Below are 17,569 nucleotides of genomic sequence, written 5' to 3' on the forward strand. Positions count from 1 at the left end.
GGGGGCTTGTGGAGGTCAGGTGAGAGATGGGGTTCCTGCCCAGGGCCATCTCACGGTGGATCCGAGGACTCAGCCTGTGGGCATTTCCGTGGCCCCTTATTGTGTCATTGGACTAGCTAGACCTCTGTGTCGGAGGGTCCTGACTTGGATTCTCCCACTTGTGGAAAAAGAACCTCTTGGTGGGAAAAGTCAAATGGAATCTGCCCCCTCCTGGTGAAGACGGTACATCGGAAGGAATACCACAACCAGGAGGAATTCTAAAGATTTCGTTCACCACAAAGAACTTAAGGAGGCAGGGTGCTGCCTCATCACTGGCCCCTGCAAACACCAGGTAGATCATGGTGCGTGGGGCTATCATAAGCTTCACCCCCATAGCAGCTGCTGAGCCAGATGTGGGGTATCCACTCTCTGATGCTGGCATGTGGCTATTTCCCCCCCTGACTTACCAGGTCAGACACTCCTCATTCCTTCTGACTGGTGCAACTTCAGCCTGAAGAACATCCTGGTAACAAAGATCTGCTGGTAATAAATTTTCTCAGGCGTTCTTGACCTGGAAATGCCTTATTTCAATTCTCTTATTTAAAAAAAAAAAATTGTCGCTGGATATAACATTCTGAATTGACAAGTCTTTTCTTTCAACACTTGAAGTATCTTTTATCTCTTTCCGCTGTCCTCTGACCTCTACTGTTTCTGATGAGACACCAACCATCATTTGTTCTGTGTGTGTAATGTGCTTTTTTATCGGTGGCTGCTTTTAAGATTTTCTCTTAATCTTTGGCTTTCAATGATTTTACTGTAATGCACCTAGGTGTGGTTTGTGTGTTTTTTGGTTTTGTTTTGTAATTATCTTGTTTGGGATAAAAGTGAGTTTCTTGGATCTGTAAGTAGCTTTTTCCTCCCTATTATATGGAAATCATCAATTTTGGGACTTTTTTTACTTGATTTCTTCAAACATTTTTCTCTGCCTCATGTCCAGCTTTCTCTTTCTGGGACTGTAATTACACATAGGCCAGGCCATTTGGTTTTTGTTGCATAGGTCTTTGAGACTCTGCTAATTTTCTTTTAATTTTTTTGATCTGTTTTTTAGATTGGATAGTAGTTTCTATTAATCTGTCTTTAGATCATTCCTTGTCATTTCTAATCTTCTTTTAAGTAAATCCATTTACTTTTTCATTTATTATTGTGCTTTTGAGTTCAAGAATTTCCTTCAGTTGTCTTTTCAAGTTCTGATTTCTCTGCTGAGATTTCCTAGCCATTCATTCATTAGGACCATACTTTCCTTTAAGTCCTTGAACATGTTTATAATAATTGCTTTAAAGTCTGTATCTCCTAATTCTAACACCTGGGACATCTCAGGATCACTTTCAATTGACTGCTTTTGCCCTTGAGTCTGAGTCACATTTTCTTGTTGTTTGGCATATCTAGAATTTTTTTCTGTTATATGGAGCTGCATTTTGTATATGGCATTGCCTATGACACATTGTAGATATTTGGGATTCTTATACTTGCCTCTGAGTAGTGCTGGTTTTTATTCTAGTGGGTGGTTGGATTCTTGGCTGATAACATGAACTTGCATAGACTTGGATCTGGTGTTTCCCCTCTAAGTTGACTTGACTCGCCCCCCAGATTCTGCTTTCCAGCCACATGAAAGGCCCTTGTTGAGACTTGGTTTAGAGACTTAGACCAAACCTCACTCTACATTATGGTCTTTACTCCTAAGGCATGACTTTTCTGATGTCTCTTATGTCTAGAATTTAAAGGAAATCTCTCCTTTCTGGCCGGCCTGGAACTCCAGTATGTCTCAATGCCATTTGGCCTCCTAACCCCAGGGCAGCTGGTCTCATATAATTCTTGGGTATCTTTCTCTGCATCTGCACAACGCCACCCTTGGCCAAGGACTTGCAGGTAACCACACAAATGTCTGAGCTGCCCCCACTTGGTGCAGCTCCCTCCGCTGATGTCCTAACCACAGATTCGAGTTATTTTGGCAACCACTTCAGCTCGGCAAGATTGCCATACTCTGCTCTGCTCCAGCCACCACAGTCAGGAAATTTCCCATCGGCAGAGGACTAGGGAAATTGGTGGGATCAGAATCTTTGCTCCCTGTTGTCCAAAGCCCAAACACAACTGTTTCATATCCCCTCCCCCCCAACTTTATAGTTGTTTATAGCAGGAAGGTTACTCTGGTAGTGACTTTTGGAGCCAGGAATGGAAGTTGGATGAAATGACTATTGATAGAGTGAATGTGTTCTTCTCCATCTCCCATCAGTGAGGAGCATAAAAAGCAACTTGTCATTGTATGGGAAGGACAGCAGGACACATTCACTGTCTTATTCCAAATCCAGAAGATGAATCTCCTGTTCTCCAAACAAGATACCTTGCAGGGACCATAGTCATCTTGATATTCTGTAGATAATACCACTCTGTTAGGCTGATAACATGTGCTAACTGGCGCTGGTGGGCAACGAGCAGCGAGTACCCTACGAGCCCCAGTAAGATCCATGCGTGCCCAGGAAGTGGGAGACAAACTCATGAAAACGTAAGGCCCTACATATCAATGAAATGATTAGGGATTCAGTGTTGGGGGCATGCTGGGACAGCCCCTCCAAGGCAAAGAACAATCTGTTGCCCATCTCGCATCTCTTACTACTAAGAAAGGAGTACAACACTTAATGTCTTTGGATTTGGGGAAGGGTGCACTATATATCACACCTCAAAATTCTGTTTTAACCAGTTTCTTGAGTGGTCCGAAAGGCATTCTGTGGGACCTGGGGCAATAGAGAGCTCTGCAGCAGGTGGAGGCCGCAGTTCGAGCATCTCTGCCACTGGGGACATGTGATTCTTCAGACAGATGGTGCCGACTGTATCCACAGGTGGAGCGTGCAGAAAGCCTCTCTAAGAGAGTCTCTGCATGGACCTGTAGAGTTCTGGACCAGACATGCTTTTTACGATAGAAATGACTTGCATTTGAAGAACAGCTCAGGGCATGCCATTAGGCTGCAGTAGCCATCAAGCACCTGGCCATGGGATCCCAAGTGAGTGTGCGTCTGGAGCTGTCCATCATGAGCGATACGTTACATGATAGGCATGGCGCATCAGGCATTGGATAGATGTAAGTAGGTCTGGAAGGCATGAGTAAGTGACACAGACAGGTATGCAGACTCCCATGTTGCCTGCCCCGATGCACCTATATTTCTCCCTCAACACACACCTATGATCTTACGAGCATGTCCTCTGCAACAAACTGATGGAAAAGGGGAAAGCTCAGATCAGGTTCGCAGAAGGTTGGCCCAGTATCTTGGTGCTAGCTGAAAACACTTTTATTTTCTTTCCAGATTTTTATTTAAATTCCAGTTAGTTAACATAGAGTGTAATATTGGTTTCAGGTGTATAATATAGTGATTCATCTCGTATGTACGCTGACTTCTTTTATATTACATCCGCACTGAGGAGTAGCCCTCAAAGAGAGTGGGGTGGAGGAATCTGTAGGCGGCACAGTTGTCATCCACTCTGCATGAGAGAGAGATGTCCGAAGTAAGAGCATGCATAGACTCCTGGACATGGGGAGACGGCTTGGCTGACTGGACAGGAGCCTGGAGGGAACGAAATTAGAAGATGATGAACAAGCTAGTCTGGAGAAAAGGCATGTAGGTGGACCTATGGGAGTGGACAAATGTGTGTGCATCTTGAGTGCCCAGCAGAGGGCTGTCCCACAAAGCAGGCTCTCGATGACCAGGTGAGTAGGATGACTTGTCAGTCTTTCTCCAACCACTCCAGTACTCACGCTGGATGTCCACCCTTTCAGCAGCACAGACAAATGACAAACCTTCAACAAGTCTCCATTCCTGGAGGACCACCGAGTGGCAAGTGGGTTACATAGGACCCCTTATAATCTCGAGGGGAGGGCTGTTTGTCTTCTCTGGAATTGACACTACTCTAGATATGGATTTGCCTTCTCTGCTCACAGTGCTTTGCCATCATCAAAGAGCTTTACAGATCTGTCACAAGGTATTATGGCATGCCTTGGACCAAGCACTTGTTTTGTAGCTGGAGACGTACAACAGTGAGTACATGATCATGGGCTCTACTGCTCTGATGATAAACCTCCATCAGCCAGAAGCAGACAGCCTGAGAGAATGCTGGAGTGTCCTGTTAAACATTCAGCTAAGGGGGCAACACCCAGAGGCATCCGGGACCCTGTCTTCGTTCCAGTCTCTGCTTTTTGGGGACCTGGAGCTAAAAAAGATGGAGATAGCATCCTGTGCCACTGGATGGCTGAGGCCAACCCTCTACCAGCATTGCTTGAGTTCTTACTATGTGCAAGGTAGTATTTTAGGGCTAGGGATATGGCAATGAATTAGATAGACAGCCCCCACGTGCACCCCATGGACACTGCGCTCTAGGGTGGGAGATGGACGATAATATGTACAAGAACAGATCATCATGCAAAGGAAACAATGCCGGGTGAGAGATTGAGAGTGACAGTGGGTGAGGGTGAGGGGGCAGCTGGAGGGGCCGGGGGCATCTGTGTGGAGCTTTGAGTCAGGCGGAGGTGGGAGCCAAGTGACCTTCTGGAGTAAAGTGTCCTCTGCAGGGGGGACAGCAGAAACCCCACCAGGGAGATGAGGGTCACTTTCATTCCAGCCTGTTCGGTGTTTAGAACTAAAAAATACTCAACTTCACATAATACTCCTGAGAAAGTGGCTTAGCAGGATTACGCAACCACCTCGAGTACCGGTGAGCCTGGGAGCTCCCGACCACACATGATCCGCCGTCTGTTTTTCTTGCCAAGTGGACACAACCAGACCAAGAAAACCATGTTTCCAAGATGGCAGATCAAAAGGCAAAAACAAAACTGCGTGCAACCCAAATCCTTTCATTAGAGCCCAAATTTAGTTAAAATCAGTCAAGTCTTTCTCCTTTATTATGGTACAGAAGAATAAATAGAAGACGGTGCCCCCAAGACCTCGCCTTGGCTGCTCGTTAAGAAAGACCGTTGTGTTTTTGAGCAATCTAAGCCAGGTGTGGTGGGTACCACAGTCATCACAGAACGATGCTGTCGGGGATGCAGAAATGAACACGAATCCGTGGGAGACAGCCAAGACACGTTTTCCTTCCTGGAAATGATGTTGTGAAGGAGTGTGTTCAGACCGAATGACTATTGTCTTGGAGCGTGGCAAGTGGCCCGTGGAAACCAAAGGGCTTTGCAAGGGTTCAAAGGCAGGTGTGTCGGAGAGAGGGACACCGTAGGAAGCGCCATGGCCGGAAGGGACAAAGTTCAGATAACGCCCACAGCATTTTATTGCAGAAAGGACGGCATCCGATTGGGCCCCATAATAACACTCCGCGTTTGTGGTCTGTTTTCATCTGAGGATCTCAAAACATTTTCAAGCACTAATTAAGCTTCACAATAATCCGAGGCAGTGGGTATAATAAGACCCATTTCTTAGCTGGGGCATCTGAGGCCCATTAAGAGGAGCTGACTTGCTTAGGGCCTTCGGGGCTGACCTTCTCGTGTTCAACACCACCTCGCCTCGTTTGTCTGAATGTCTCCAAATCCGAGAGAGACATAAACATTTAAAAGAAGTTTTCTTGGAAACCAGTTGCTGGACAAGTTCTTGGGCGAGCCCTCGGTGGGCGTCCGCGCGATTATGCTCTTTCATCAATGCGGACTACCCGAGGTATTTTTTACACGCCTTTCGGACAAGCCGATGTACGGAAATACTGGAAAGTGCAAGGGTGGTCCCCAGGAGCTGTGCAAAGTGCCCCTTTCCCATGGCCTGACACGGACTCCCTCCTGGGGGAGCAGGAACCGCAGGTATGCCGCTAATTTGCCGTCATTCTACCGCGAGGCTGTAAAATGTCTTTTCATCTTGAGTTACATACGTATCCAACACATAAGAAGACTGTTATTACAAAGGCAACCACACAGGGGGAAGAAAAGGTTTCGTGTATTCTGAGTATCTGCACCAAACACGTCGGATGCCTTTGAAGGGACTCCTAAGTACTGAGAAGGAGAAAAAGGCACCCAAGTCCTTTTAAAAATGCAACCTGGCTGTGGCTGACGTTGGGTCTGGTGAGAACGCTATTGTCCATCGGGCGAGGGCTGTGCGATCATAATCCATCCTGTGATATTTGCATTAGTTTCCCCTTCTGGCCAACAGGCAGCTTATGCAAAGCAGCTCGCCGTATTCTTATGGAGGCTGGGGGGCAGGGACGGAGGCTTGTTCGATTACTTCAAAAACTCTGCTCCCGACAATGGAGAGCATTTGCAGTAAATATGTCATGCTCTGGATGTTTTCTCCCTGCTTCTTCAGGAAAACAAATGGGTAGTTTCTCTGACAGGGAGATTTATAGGTAACCGAAGGAAGTGTGTGGTAAAAGAGTGAATTCTCTGTTTTTAATGTTCCCCATAATCAAGGGCCTCTTTCACGGAGGTACCCCACCGCACTCCGTCTCTTCACATTCTTTCCTCTTGACTGACTCTCAAAAGATCCATTTCAACGAGGAAGAAAACCCCCAGCGTCTTGGATGATGGTTGCGGATTCTGACACGGAGATCCGTTGTCTGTTAAACAGATAGCTTTGGTTCGGCCGTATTGGACCGCTGACCTCGGGGTGAGTGGACGCGCGGACGTGCGGCCTCACTCCCGGAGGGGGGATCTGGGGTGGGGGGGAGCCAGCCCCTAGCTTAGGAACCCCCTGGGGTGGGGAGCCCAGATGGATTCAGGTGCTCAGTTTCGTCTCTAATCTTTTGGGTGATGTGTGTTCCGCCAGCGACCTCTTAGGAAGCCTTGAGCTGCGTGGAAAGAAATATAAGTTCCCAGTCTCTGTCCCCAGGGCCACCCGGATGGACGGAGCCAGTGCTGAGAGCCCTCCAGGCTCCCACCGGTGCCCAGACAGGGTGTGACACCATCCACACCGTCTACGGGGAGGAGAAAAAAAATCTCTGCTGGGAGGGACAGGAATGCCTGTGACTAGTGTAAGGCAACATCATGGGCATATATATTGAGAGATGCACAAGAATGTTCCAGGTAAGTGATTCATTGTGTCTTGGAGACCCCGGAACGATAACTACCTGGATTATAAAGGAAACAGTCCACATCAGTGAGGGGAAGGCTGGATGCGTTGGCTGCCGTCCAAAGTGCCATAGATGGGGGGCTTAAACATTCACTGTCTCCCAGGCCTGGAGGCTGGAAGTCAGCAGGGCACCCCCCCAACCCCCGAGGCCTCTCTCCTCGTGTGTGGACGGCCATGCTCTCCCTGGGTCCAAACGGGGGTCATCCCTCTGTGTGTGTGTGTGTCCTGATCCCCTCTTCTTAGAAGTTATACGGGATTAGTCCCTACCTTAATGACTTCCTTTTACCTTAATTACCTCTGTAAAGGACTCCAAATAAGGTCACATTCTGAGGTACTGAGAGTTAGAACTTAAACATACGAATATTTAGGGGACACAACTTAGTCCATAACATGGGAGAAGGAGGTCTTTCCCCTCAGGACATAGATACAAAAGGGCAGGGTGTAGGGTGAGGTTTCCTGGACACAGAGCCTGAGGCAAGGGTTGGGATCCACATGATTTATTGAGGTAGGGCTCTCAAGAGTAAGGAAGTGAAAGAAGCAGGAAGGGGCAGGGGGGAAAGCTCACCAAGATGGTGGTCCTAGGCAGAGACTGCCCTCGGCCTGATCCCTCAGGAGGCTCTGGAGTGTCCAGTGTTCCATAGACTTGGTCCCACCTTGAGGGCCACCACGGGGGTCTTTTGTACCCCTGGGTGAATCAGACATTGGGCTGTGGTTCTCCCAGCCAGGGTGACCGCTGTGTGATATTGAGGCTCCTATGCAGTTGAAGAAGCTCTCTGGACAGTTGAGGACTTGCCCATGAGTCCTCAGCAGCCCACATCCAAGGCTGGGGGTTCTCCTGGTGGCCAAGCCCATAGGGAGAGGTAGGCAAGCACCACGGCTTCCAGAAGCACAGTGAGCTTGGGGCTGAGAGAGCGGCTGCCCTCGTGGGTTGACCACAGGGGCCAGACGTAGCAGAGTCCCACTCCATACAGTGGATCTGGACAGACTTGAACTGTAGGAGGGGAGTTCCCGTCTGACCTGTGTCAGCCATCCTGCGTCTGGTGTCCTCTCCATAAACACCCAGATCTGCCTGCCTGGCTGAGTCAGGAACAGGAAGCTGCAGGCTCCCCCCAGTTCAGGCTTTCCTCTGGCCCGGCTGGCCTGGGAAGCTGGGGACGAAACAACACTGTCTCCCGAGGTCTCTCTGCCCTGCCACCCTCGCCCAAGTGGCCTGACGCATGGCAAGGATCCCGCAAGGGGGTTAAGAGAAAGCACGTGTGGACCAGCCACGGACCAGCCTCTGCATCCAGAGAGCTGTTTCCACCCTCATTCTTTGGGCTTTTATCAAAAAGAGGCGATTTAAATCTGATGAATAAATCAAAATGGATTGAATAAATAAACGGATCCAAGCTTCTCTGCAGAGGAACCTGCTGCCCAGCAAAGAGACAGCAAGAAGACAGCCACGGCCCTGGGGGAGGGCAGATTCTGAGCCAAAAGCCGGCACAGATCTCCTCTTCACGTAAGACGCGCGTGCAGGGTGGTGGGCCTGTCCACCAGCGCCTCTCCCCACTGTGGACACTGGCCTGGGAAACTCTTCAGGACACCAAATGGCCGAACGAGGGTGTTAATGAAGGAAGCCAGAATCATCAGCTCATCATCCCACTGAATCTGTCCAGGGCCTGAGGATAGAGAATGGGCCGGGGGTGCTGACCAAAACAGGGGTGCCCCTGTTTTGATTCTGTTTCTGGGAGGGAGGATACCAGAAAAGGCACACAGCTTAGGGAAGTAGTCACATTTTGCTCGTATCAGACAGTTCCTTTGGGAAACAGAGCTGCCTGTTATAAAAAGGGATAATTTCCTTAGAGAGAGAGTTATAGAGACTTTGTATTCAATTCCTCATAGGAATAGGTTCTCCTTTTCCCTTCCCCGTAGGGCCCTGACCACCAGATGGACGGCCGACGCATTTTAGATCCAAGGCAGAACTCAGCTTTGAGCTCGACCTGGGGGAGCAGGTGCTTGGGGGCCGTGTCCCACGAGGGACTGCTGAACGGCAAACATTCTGGTCTATTAATTTTTATAAAACGATGATGTTTATTTTTAAAACCGAAGGGCATAAAGACAGACAAAGAAGGAAAGGGAGAAATGCTAATTTAACCCGAGCTATTTTTTTTTTTTTTTTTTTTTTTTAGCTGACTTTAAGGCACGACAGAAGTCTGGAAAAGATAAAGCCTCAAGTTCAAATGTATAGAGCTTACTTTTCGTTTGCATCAAAGCAAACCAAACATTGAGAAGGTCTAGATGCAGAGCTAACATACTCAATTGATCCTTTTTTCCCCCTGACCGACTGCTGGGGACCACGGATGCCTCAGCCTCTTAAGTAGCGCTCGGAACAGCGGGTCGATTGTGTGGCAGGGCCAACGCTGCCCCAGGTAGCCGATAACTTCCCGTGTTGAAATGATGACTTGGAGATTTCATCATGATATCCCTGCACAGCAGGAAATATCATCTTACAGACCTGCCATTTCTTAAAGTAATCGGTAAGAATGCCATTAAAGTCTGTGTCTTAATTAAGCCGAGCATTAGCCAAGGAATTGCAGGCATCCGAAGGCTTAGCCGTCCTGCGGGATCCAGTTTCACGGGGCGGCCGTGTGCGACGGGCTGGGAGCTCCGAGGGGGACATCCGCTGCTGCGAGGAGCGTCAGCCTCGCGGCCGCCCAAGCCCAACCCTGGAAGGCTGCTCGGGAGCCTGCGGGAGGTGCAAGGTGAGCTGGAACCCGAAATCCTCTGCCCTTTAATCCCATGCTTGGCAGTCTGTCAGCGGCCTTTGCGCTCTGCAGACGCGTGGAACCAGGCTGCAGGGTGGGTGCTGCCTCCGACTGACCAGGTTCCTCTGTCACGGAGCCTAGTAGAGGGAAACTGAGGCCAAGCAGAGGCTGCCGTAGCCCTGTATAGCTGGGGAGCTCTGTCTCCACCCACCTGGCTGCCCCAACACTAAACCAAGACGGCCCAGACTACCTGGAGGCTCCCCCTCCCTGCCCCCCCGCAGCTCCCGAGCAGGCCCGGCTTCTAGGCATTTGGTTGAACTGCTTCTGTTCTCAGTTTTCAGCTCTGGGAAATGGGACCCATGTGGAGTGAGCCTGCGTGTCGGTAATAAAAGGCTATAAAATGTGACTTTGGTGTATAAGAAATGGCACTGGGCCGGGGCCCCAAGACCAGGTCCTGGGCCTGGCCCCACCACAGCCCATCGTCCACCCCGAGGGACGGCGCCGTCCTTCCGGAGAGGGTAAGCACCAAGAGGAAAGGGTAGGAAGGCTTTCTGAACACCCGAATCCCTGTGCACATGCAAATGATGATCGTTTTTAAAACGGGCACCTGGGTGGTCTGCTTGGGCCGCCACCATGAAGCGCCACAGAATTTAGGTTCTAATGGTCTGGAGGCTGGCGGGGTTTGGTTTCTGGTAAGGACCCGCTTTCTGGCTTGCAGATGACCCCTTCTCACTGTGTCCTCAAGTAGAGAGAGGAGGAGGGGAAGGGGAGAGGCCTCTGTCCTATCTGATCAGGACCCCACCCTATGACCTCACGTAACCACCGCCCTGAAGCCCCGTCTCCAAATTCAGCCCCCTCGGGTTTAACATTTCAGCCTATGAGTTTTGGGAGGACACCACCCAGGCCTCATGGAGTTGGTTTGTGTTCTGTGAGGTAAGAACCAGATCGGGCCCCTTTGGCCTTAAGGTAAAATGATGTGGAGCCAGCTGTCTGCACCGCAGGCCCCCTTGCCTTCCTCTTCTTACCCACCTCCTTGTGCTTGCTGTCCCGTCTCTCTCATCAGCAGGGAGGAGGGCAGCCCAGGTCCACTCACACACAGGTGAGGCGTGAGGCTGCCAGCCCCGGGGACCCTGGGGGCTGCCCGGCCCACGCTTCCTGGGCCTGGAGCACCCCCCGGCTCGTGTGCGGGAGGAATGCACCTGCTTGCAACTACACAGACAGGGGGCAAGGAGCGAGAGCAGACGCCCAGGGTCCTTGCAGCGCCCCGCGTCAGGCCCGTCTTATGAGGCTGAACCTGAGGCTTGGAAACTGAAGAGCGCAGGGAGGGAGCACCCGCCCACCCCCCCTGGAGTCCTGGTTCGTCCTGGTTCACCTACACGGGGAGGCCCGGGACGCTTCACAGAATGTTTCTTCTCCAACCCTTTTCTGCTCTGACGCTGCATTTCCCATTCTCCTGCTTTCCTGGGCCGCCCGTGTCACCCCCCCCACTCTGCCTTTGCGACCATACACCCCTTCCTCGTCTGTGTATCCCCTCTCAAGAGGACCCTTGTGGTTGCATTTAGGGTCTGCATAACCCAGGATGATCTTCCCACATCAAGGTCCTCCACAAAGTCCCCTTTTCCTTATAAGGTAACATTTAAGGTTCCAGGAGTGAAGACCTGAAACCTCCAGGTGGCTACCATTCACCCGCCACCGGCCCACCTGCCCACGGGTGGTGCTGGATCAGGGCTCCTGGTGGGAAGGTTGCCACTGGCAGAGACGCAGCTGTGAGGAGGGCTGCCTTGGTCCCTTCCCGCGTCACCTCCCTCTGCCGTCTCCTGCCCCATTCATCCTTCCTGGCATCGTTACCTGCCGGGACGGGCCCTCAGGCAGCCCACGTTCCCTCCCCTGCTGCCCACGTGAAGGGCTTCTCGGGATGGCCAGCCTCGCCCGAGCAGCAGACGGCGGAGAGGAGCCCAGACGTTCTGGACGCTGCTCCCCGCCTTGCTCCGGCCATGCTGGTCCAGAGGCCCCGTGTCGGGCGCTGGTTCCCGACCCCTCCACGTAAGCTGGTGGCTCATTGCTGCCCGCTCGTGGCTGGGACCCCGGCTGGGCACCTGCACTCGCCATAGGCCTCCCTGCCTCCATACTTCACCCCTCGACCCTGAGCTTGGAACCTTGTAGCCCGTAGGTAGTTACCCAGCGCTGCACAGCAAATTACCTTGCAGAGTTAGCGCCTTCAGGCAAGCATAAACAGCCATTATCACACTGGGTGAGGAGTCTGGGAGCAGCCCGGGATGAGTGGCTCTGACTCGAGGTGTGGGGCGAGGCTGCCTGGAAGTTGGACAGGGGCTGGAGGACGCCCCTCCAAGATGGCGCCCTCGTGAGTGTCCGCTCTTCACCCTGCGGACCTCTCCACGGGGCTGCTTGCGTGTCCTCACAACATGGCGGCCAGCTTCCTCCAGAGCACTGCTCTGGGAGATCCGGCCCCCTAAGTCACACACCAGCATCGCCACACTCCTAGTCAGCATGAGAGTGACCTGCGAAGGACAAGTGACAAGGAGATGCATGGGGGCCATCTTGGGGGCTGGCTGTCACCCTGCCTCTCCACCACACCAAGGCTGCTGCTTTCCTCAGGCAAGAGGAGACCAGCTCCTTGGTCCTCTTCCTCCTTAGGGAGAACACGGCCGCCTTCTAACCAAGGGCTCTGCCTGCCATAGCTCTCTGGACGCCTTCCTGTATTTGGTGCAGGCGGTCATCTCCGTGGCTTTAACCAGGTGGGGGCAGGTGTCTTCTTAAGCCCCACCTGTGTGGCCTCTAGTTCCTTCTCTCCCCTCCATGTGGCAGGGCTGAACCAGGGGGGCAAACGTCCCCTGTGAACACCCCACTGGCTCCCAACGGCCTCTGGGGGAACGACCCCTCTAGGGCTTCCCAGGCTCAAGGTTGGGGCCCCTGGCTGGGGCTCCCCCCGCAGCCTAATGCAGGAGCAGGGAGGGCTCTGCTGTTGGGGACACAGTCCCACTTCCTGAAACTGCTCACCAGGTAAGTAGTGAAAGGTAACTGCTGTGGCCGTCGACTCGCAGGACGTGCGCGGAAGGAAGCACTTCTGTCTCCCCAGTCATACTCCTGGCGAGGTCCACTTCCTCCCGATGACGCAAGGACTCAGAGTGTGTGCGTGCTGTGTCAGGTGCTCACATCTGTGGGATGTCCGTACTCACACCAGACCTCAGTGGCGATGGGAGCTGGTGGCCATTTTTTTGGTCTAAATAAAACCATGGCTGCGTCGGTAACAACAGTAATAACCTAATGACAATCCTTTGAAAAGGCCGGCATGCTGTCAGCTTCTCAAACTTAGCATCCTGCTTGGAGCTTGCTAAAAGACGGATTTAATGTAATTTGCTCCCCCCAAGCGTGCAGAGTCCAGTGTGTGAGGGAGCCGGGCCCTGGTGTGACCTCTCCTGGCCTGGAGGGAAGGACGAGCAGCATCCTTCTCTCTTATCCTATGCTACGGCTTGAATTGGGTCCCCCGCATGTTGGAGCCCTTGCCCCCCGTACCTGTGAGTGTGGCCTTATTTGGAGATTTGGTCTTTGCAAACAGGTTAAGATGAGGTCATCAAGGTGGGCCCTGACCCATTAGGACACACACACACACACACAGAGGGACGACCCCATGAGGACCCAGGGAGAGCATGGCCGTCCACACATGAGGAGAGAGGCCTTGGGGGGACCCCGCCCTGCCCGCACCTGCATCTTGGGCTTCCAACCTCCGGGACCAGGGGACAGTGAATGTCTGTGGTTTAAGCCCCGCCTGTGGGACTGATAAGTCCTGTGAATGAGCCTTCACCATGATCTCTCAGAGGCTGGAGCTGCCCTTTGGAGGGAGGCTGTCCCCGGGGACAGAGGACCGTGCTCCTGGGCCACCCCTCTGCCCCCATGACCGAGGCTGTGAGGTGGGCGGGGGGCTGAGGCACCCACCGGCTCCTTCCCAGGCAGGCTCACGACGTGCCTTTGGTTTCCATGTGAGGAAAACGCAAACCAGGCGATGCTTGGGGTCGTATGCAGAAGTCTGTGGCTGGGCCAGGCTGCCCAAAGCTGAATCCAAAACAACAACAGAACTCGGGGTGATTGTGGGAGACCTGCAGGTATCATCCCCTCCCTTGTCACATCGTCACTGGGAAGGCCTGGCAGGGCTTCCTGGACCCTCAGCGTCCTACAGCGAGCCCAGAGGCAGAGGACCCGAATGCCTGACTATTGGACAGAGCCAGCACCTCGCCGCTCGGGAGAACAGAGAGCAGAGAGAGCTGGAGAGGGCCTGGCTGCCTCACGGTGTCACGCAGCCCCGTGGCCCTGAGTTGGGAGTCGCTGGTTGGGGTGGGATGGTCACCATCTGACCGCTCCCTGCCTAGCACCCTGGTCTGCCTCCTCAGGGTCTCCGGGTCTGGACGCCCCAGACATCGCTGAAGGACAACATCTCTGATGGAGCAGATTGAGATCCGAGTCCGGGGTCCCCAGGGCCCCGTGTGGTGGCAGAAGGTGAGGATGACCGCTGAGGTCCTGAGTTTCAGGTGGGAAGGGGGCAGTTGTGGCCCCGGTGGCTGGGACTTGAGCCGTCGCAAGGACAGAGGGGCCAGGTGGTGCTGGGCACGGGCCTGACCCCTAGGAAGACCCTCGCTGCCCTTCAGGAGCTCAAGCCTGGAGACGCTGCCCTCCCGCTGAGGAGGGGGACGTGGGCTCACGGGTGCAAGCGGGCATTGTCCACGTGGTGACTGTCTTCTGCAGGGACAGAGAGATGGTGGCAGGGATGGCCCAGGGGAGATGCAGGTTGGCCCTGTTAGCGCCTGGCCATGGCATCTTCCAGAAGGAGGCAATTGTGTGTGTGTGTGTGTGTGTGTGCACGGATGTGTGTTTGTGCGTGTACCAGAGAGGCTTCCGGGGACAAGGGATCCCCTGTGCCTCGGAGGAGGAAGAGGAGGAGACAGAGTCTGGGGGAGGGGTGGGGGGCACTGCAGGAAGAGGACAAAGGCATGGAGGCCACCGCATCTCAACACTCCCTCCGGCGGGACCGAGGAAGCAGGGACAGGGATGTCCCGTTGATAAAGACCCAGCAAAGGGGAAGACCTTGGCTTCTGAGGATGGCAGAAGTATCTGACATCGATCACACATGTCAGTAGTTGAACAATCAGCACGGCTTTGATGACAAGAGTCGCTGGTGAACGTGCAGGGTTTACCTGGCCCTGCGCTGAGCTTTGGGCACATCCTCCTTCGCTCCCTCAGGATCACCTGCCGTTGGCGTCACCCTCCTTTCTCTGCCTTTGGGCAGTGTCCGGAGGCGGCAAAGCCCTGTGTCCTAAGACTGCCCCGGCAACTGCGTCCCTGCACTGTCCTCTGGTGCAGCCCCAGGACGGCCCTGAGGAGGGCCAGTGGCTTGGGGCCCCTGTCCCTGCCTTTGGGAGTGGTACATCCTCAAAGGCTTAAAAGTTGAGCCAGGAGAAAAAGCTTAAAGGGGGTGTCCGGTGCCTTCTGTGAGGGCTGAGGGAGGAATGTTGGCCCTGGGGGGGACCCCAGCAGCAAGCGGGAGGCTCCCCGTTGCCCTCCCGGCAGCCTCGTGCCTGCCCCCACGTGGGGTTGGGGGTGGGAGAGAACAGGGGCAGAAGAGGCCGCTGCCTTTCCCACGGACTCCCCCCTTGCTCCATGCATCCGTGCGCCGCCCTTCCGCATCTCCATCGCCCATAGAGTGTGGGCAGCCCTCACCTGGATCCCTGGTAGGCATCCCAGGGGCAGCTTTGGAGGAAGATGGAGGCCACCCATTGCTCTTCTGGCTGCATCCCCCTCAGTTTATCTAAAGCTTCCCTGTGGTCCTCAGACGGAGCCACGTTTGCGAAGCCCTGGGCCAGACACCAGGTAGCGTTTTTTAAACCAGGACCCCGGACAGCGCGCGCTGAATGTGGCAGGCGTGTGTCCTCAGAGTGAGGGTCCAAGGTCCCTGGCTTGACAGTCTAATCTAGATGAGGGGACGGCACGCTGGGAGGCCACGGAGGCCCCTGAGCCCCTCCAGCATGCGGGTGGTGGGAGTGGGCAGGGCCCCCGCAGTCCCCTGGCACCATCAGGCTCAGTGTGTGATGGGAGGGGAAATCATTTAGCCAAATTTAGCACTTGCCTGGATTCTGAGTGTTCTGACAGTGGAACAGAGCGGGACGCGGGGGTGGGGGGGAGGGTTGGGGGATCGTCTGAATTCATTTAGAACTGCCAGAACGTGATTCAAAGCAAAAATGGCTTCAATGGATCTATAAAAAGAATACCCAAATCCTCTTAGACAGACAAAAAAGCATTTTGATGATTTCAGTATAAATGAATCTGGAACATAAGGATTAAATTTCTCTGAAAATACTCGAGAATCTAAAATGGTTCAAGGGAGGAAAATGATGGTGAAGAACATGACTGCTTTTGGAGAATTTTTCAGGGAAAATGTGGCTCGTTACGGTGCCCAGAAGCAGGTCCTTTTGCTTCCCAGTGTCCGGGGGAACAAGACGGTGGTTTGGAAGAAGGTCGTCTTTCTCTCGCGGATCAGGGCCACCCTAGTGACCTCATTATACCTTGATCACCTCCTTCCAGACCTAAATACTGCTACATTTTGAGGGCCGTGGGGAGTCAGGACCTCAAAATATGAATTTTGGGGGGACACGGTGCGGCCCGTGAATGTTGCCATCAGGGTATTTGCTGGGGTCAGCCCAGATGACCACCAGTGTTTCTTCTAGTTTGACAACCCCAAGAGCATGTCACAATCTTATGACAATCAGTGGTTTAATTAAACATGTATCTCAGAGAGGAAAGGACATGCTGGTGTTATTGCGTGAGGAAGGGGGTGGGGGGACATGGGCAGGGACTCTGTGCTGACCTGCCAGAGCAGGAAGTGACATCAGGACAGGACGGTAGGCACAGTGTGTCTCCCCACTCATCATTTCGTGAGATGTTTACTTTCACGTAGTACATTTTATGGGGGGTTTTGTTTATCCTTTTCATATTTTTGGTCATACTGAAAAGGCCTTCCCCTCATGTGGCTATAAAAGAGCTCTTCCCCATTTTCCTCCAGTCTTTCATGATTTGTTTCTTTTCTTTTCTCATCTGGCCCTTCGGTTCACCAGGGGTTTATGGCGGTGGTGGTGAGCTCTCCTAACACCGTCTGTTGGCCATGCTCTCCCCATTGACCTGAGGACCCGTCCGTGCTCCATGTCCACCTGGGCCTCCTGGACTGTGTCTCTGGTCAGCCTGTGTATCTGCTCATGGCCCCACACTGTTTTAGAGACTGATGCTTTGTGATGTTTTACTACCTGCCAGGATAATGGCTCTCTTTGTCCCTCTTCTTTTTCATGGTTCTCCTGTCTGTCTTACCCATTTTTCTTCATGAAGCTTAGCATTGCCTTCTCTGGTCAGAGAAAAAGAGCTGCTCATGTTTGCATTGGAGTCAAGGGAACTTCATAAATCAATTTAGGGAGAGTGACTTCTAGAACCTGGCCTGCCTTTCCAATTCCAATTGTTTTCTGTCCTTCAATAGTTTTTTTAAATGAGTTTTCCATATAGATCTAAAAAATTCTTGTTATACTTATTCCTGCTATTTTATCTTTTTAAAAAAATTAGCTGAAAATCAAGTGTTCTCTTCCAGTGTAGCTCTCCCTCTCTCTCTCTCTCTCTCTCTCTCTCTCTCTCTCTGTGTGTGTGTGTGTGTGTGTGTATGGAAGCTATTTTTTTTAAATATAGTTGCTCCCTTGC

At 52.7% G+C, this 17,569-nt stretch overlaps 1 long non-coding RNA gene across 4 annotated transcripts in view; it reads left to right on the top strand.

The window, feature by feature from the left end:
- Positions 1–17,569, top strand: part of LOC123856865 (uncharacterized) — a 53,837-nt gene that overhangs the window by 22,197 nt on the left and 14,071 nt on the right. Inside the window, exons 3-5 of one of the 4 annotated variants that reach the window (XR_010406753.1) lie at positions 6,422–6,617; positions 6,840–9,820; positions 10,158–14,220. The exons of 1 other annotated variant lie outside the window; for it this stretch is intronic. This is a non-coding gene — a long non-coding RNA (uncharacterized LOC123856865). Of the gene's footprint in view, positions 1–6,421; positions 6,618–6,839; positions 14,221–17,569 lie in introns of those variants that run through there. 2 more of the 4 variants (XR_010406752.1, XR_010406751.1) reach the window with 2 other exon arrangements.

This window comes from Mirounga angustirostris, unplaced genomic scaffold (genome assembly GCF_029215605.1).
Source record: "Mirounga angustirostris isolate CCGP_5_RB_7025 unplaced genomic scaffold, mMirAng1.0.hap1 SCAF_13, whole genome shotgun sequence".
NCBI classification, from domain to species: Eukaryota; Metazoa; Chordata; class Mammalia; order Carnivora; family Phocidae; genus Mirounga; species Mirounga angustirostris.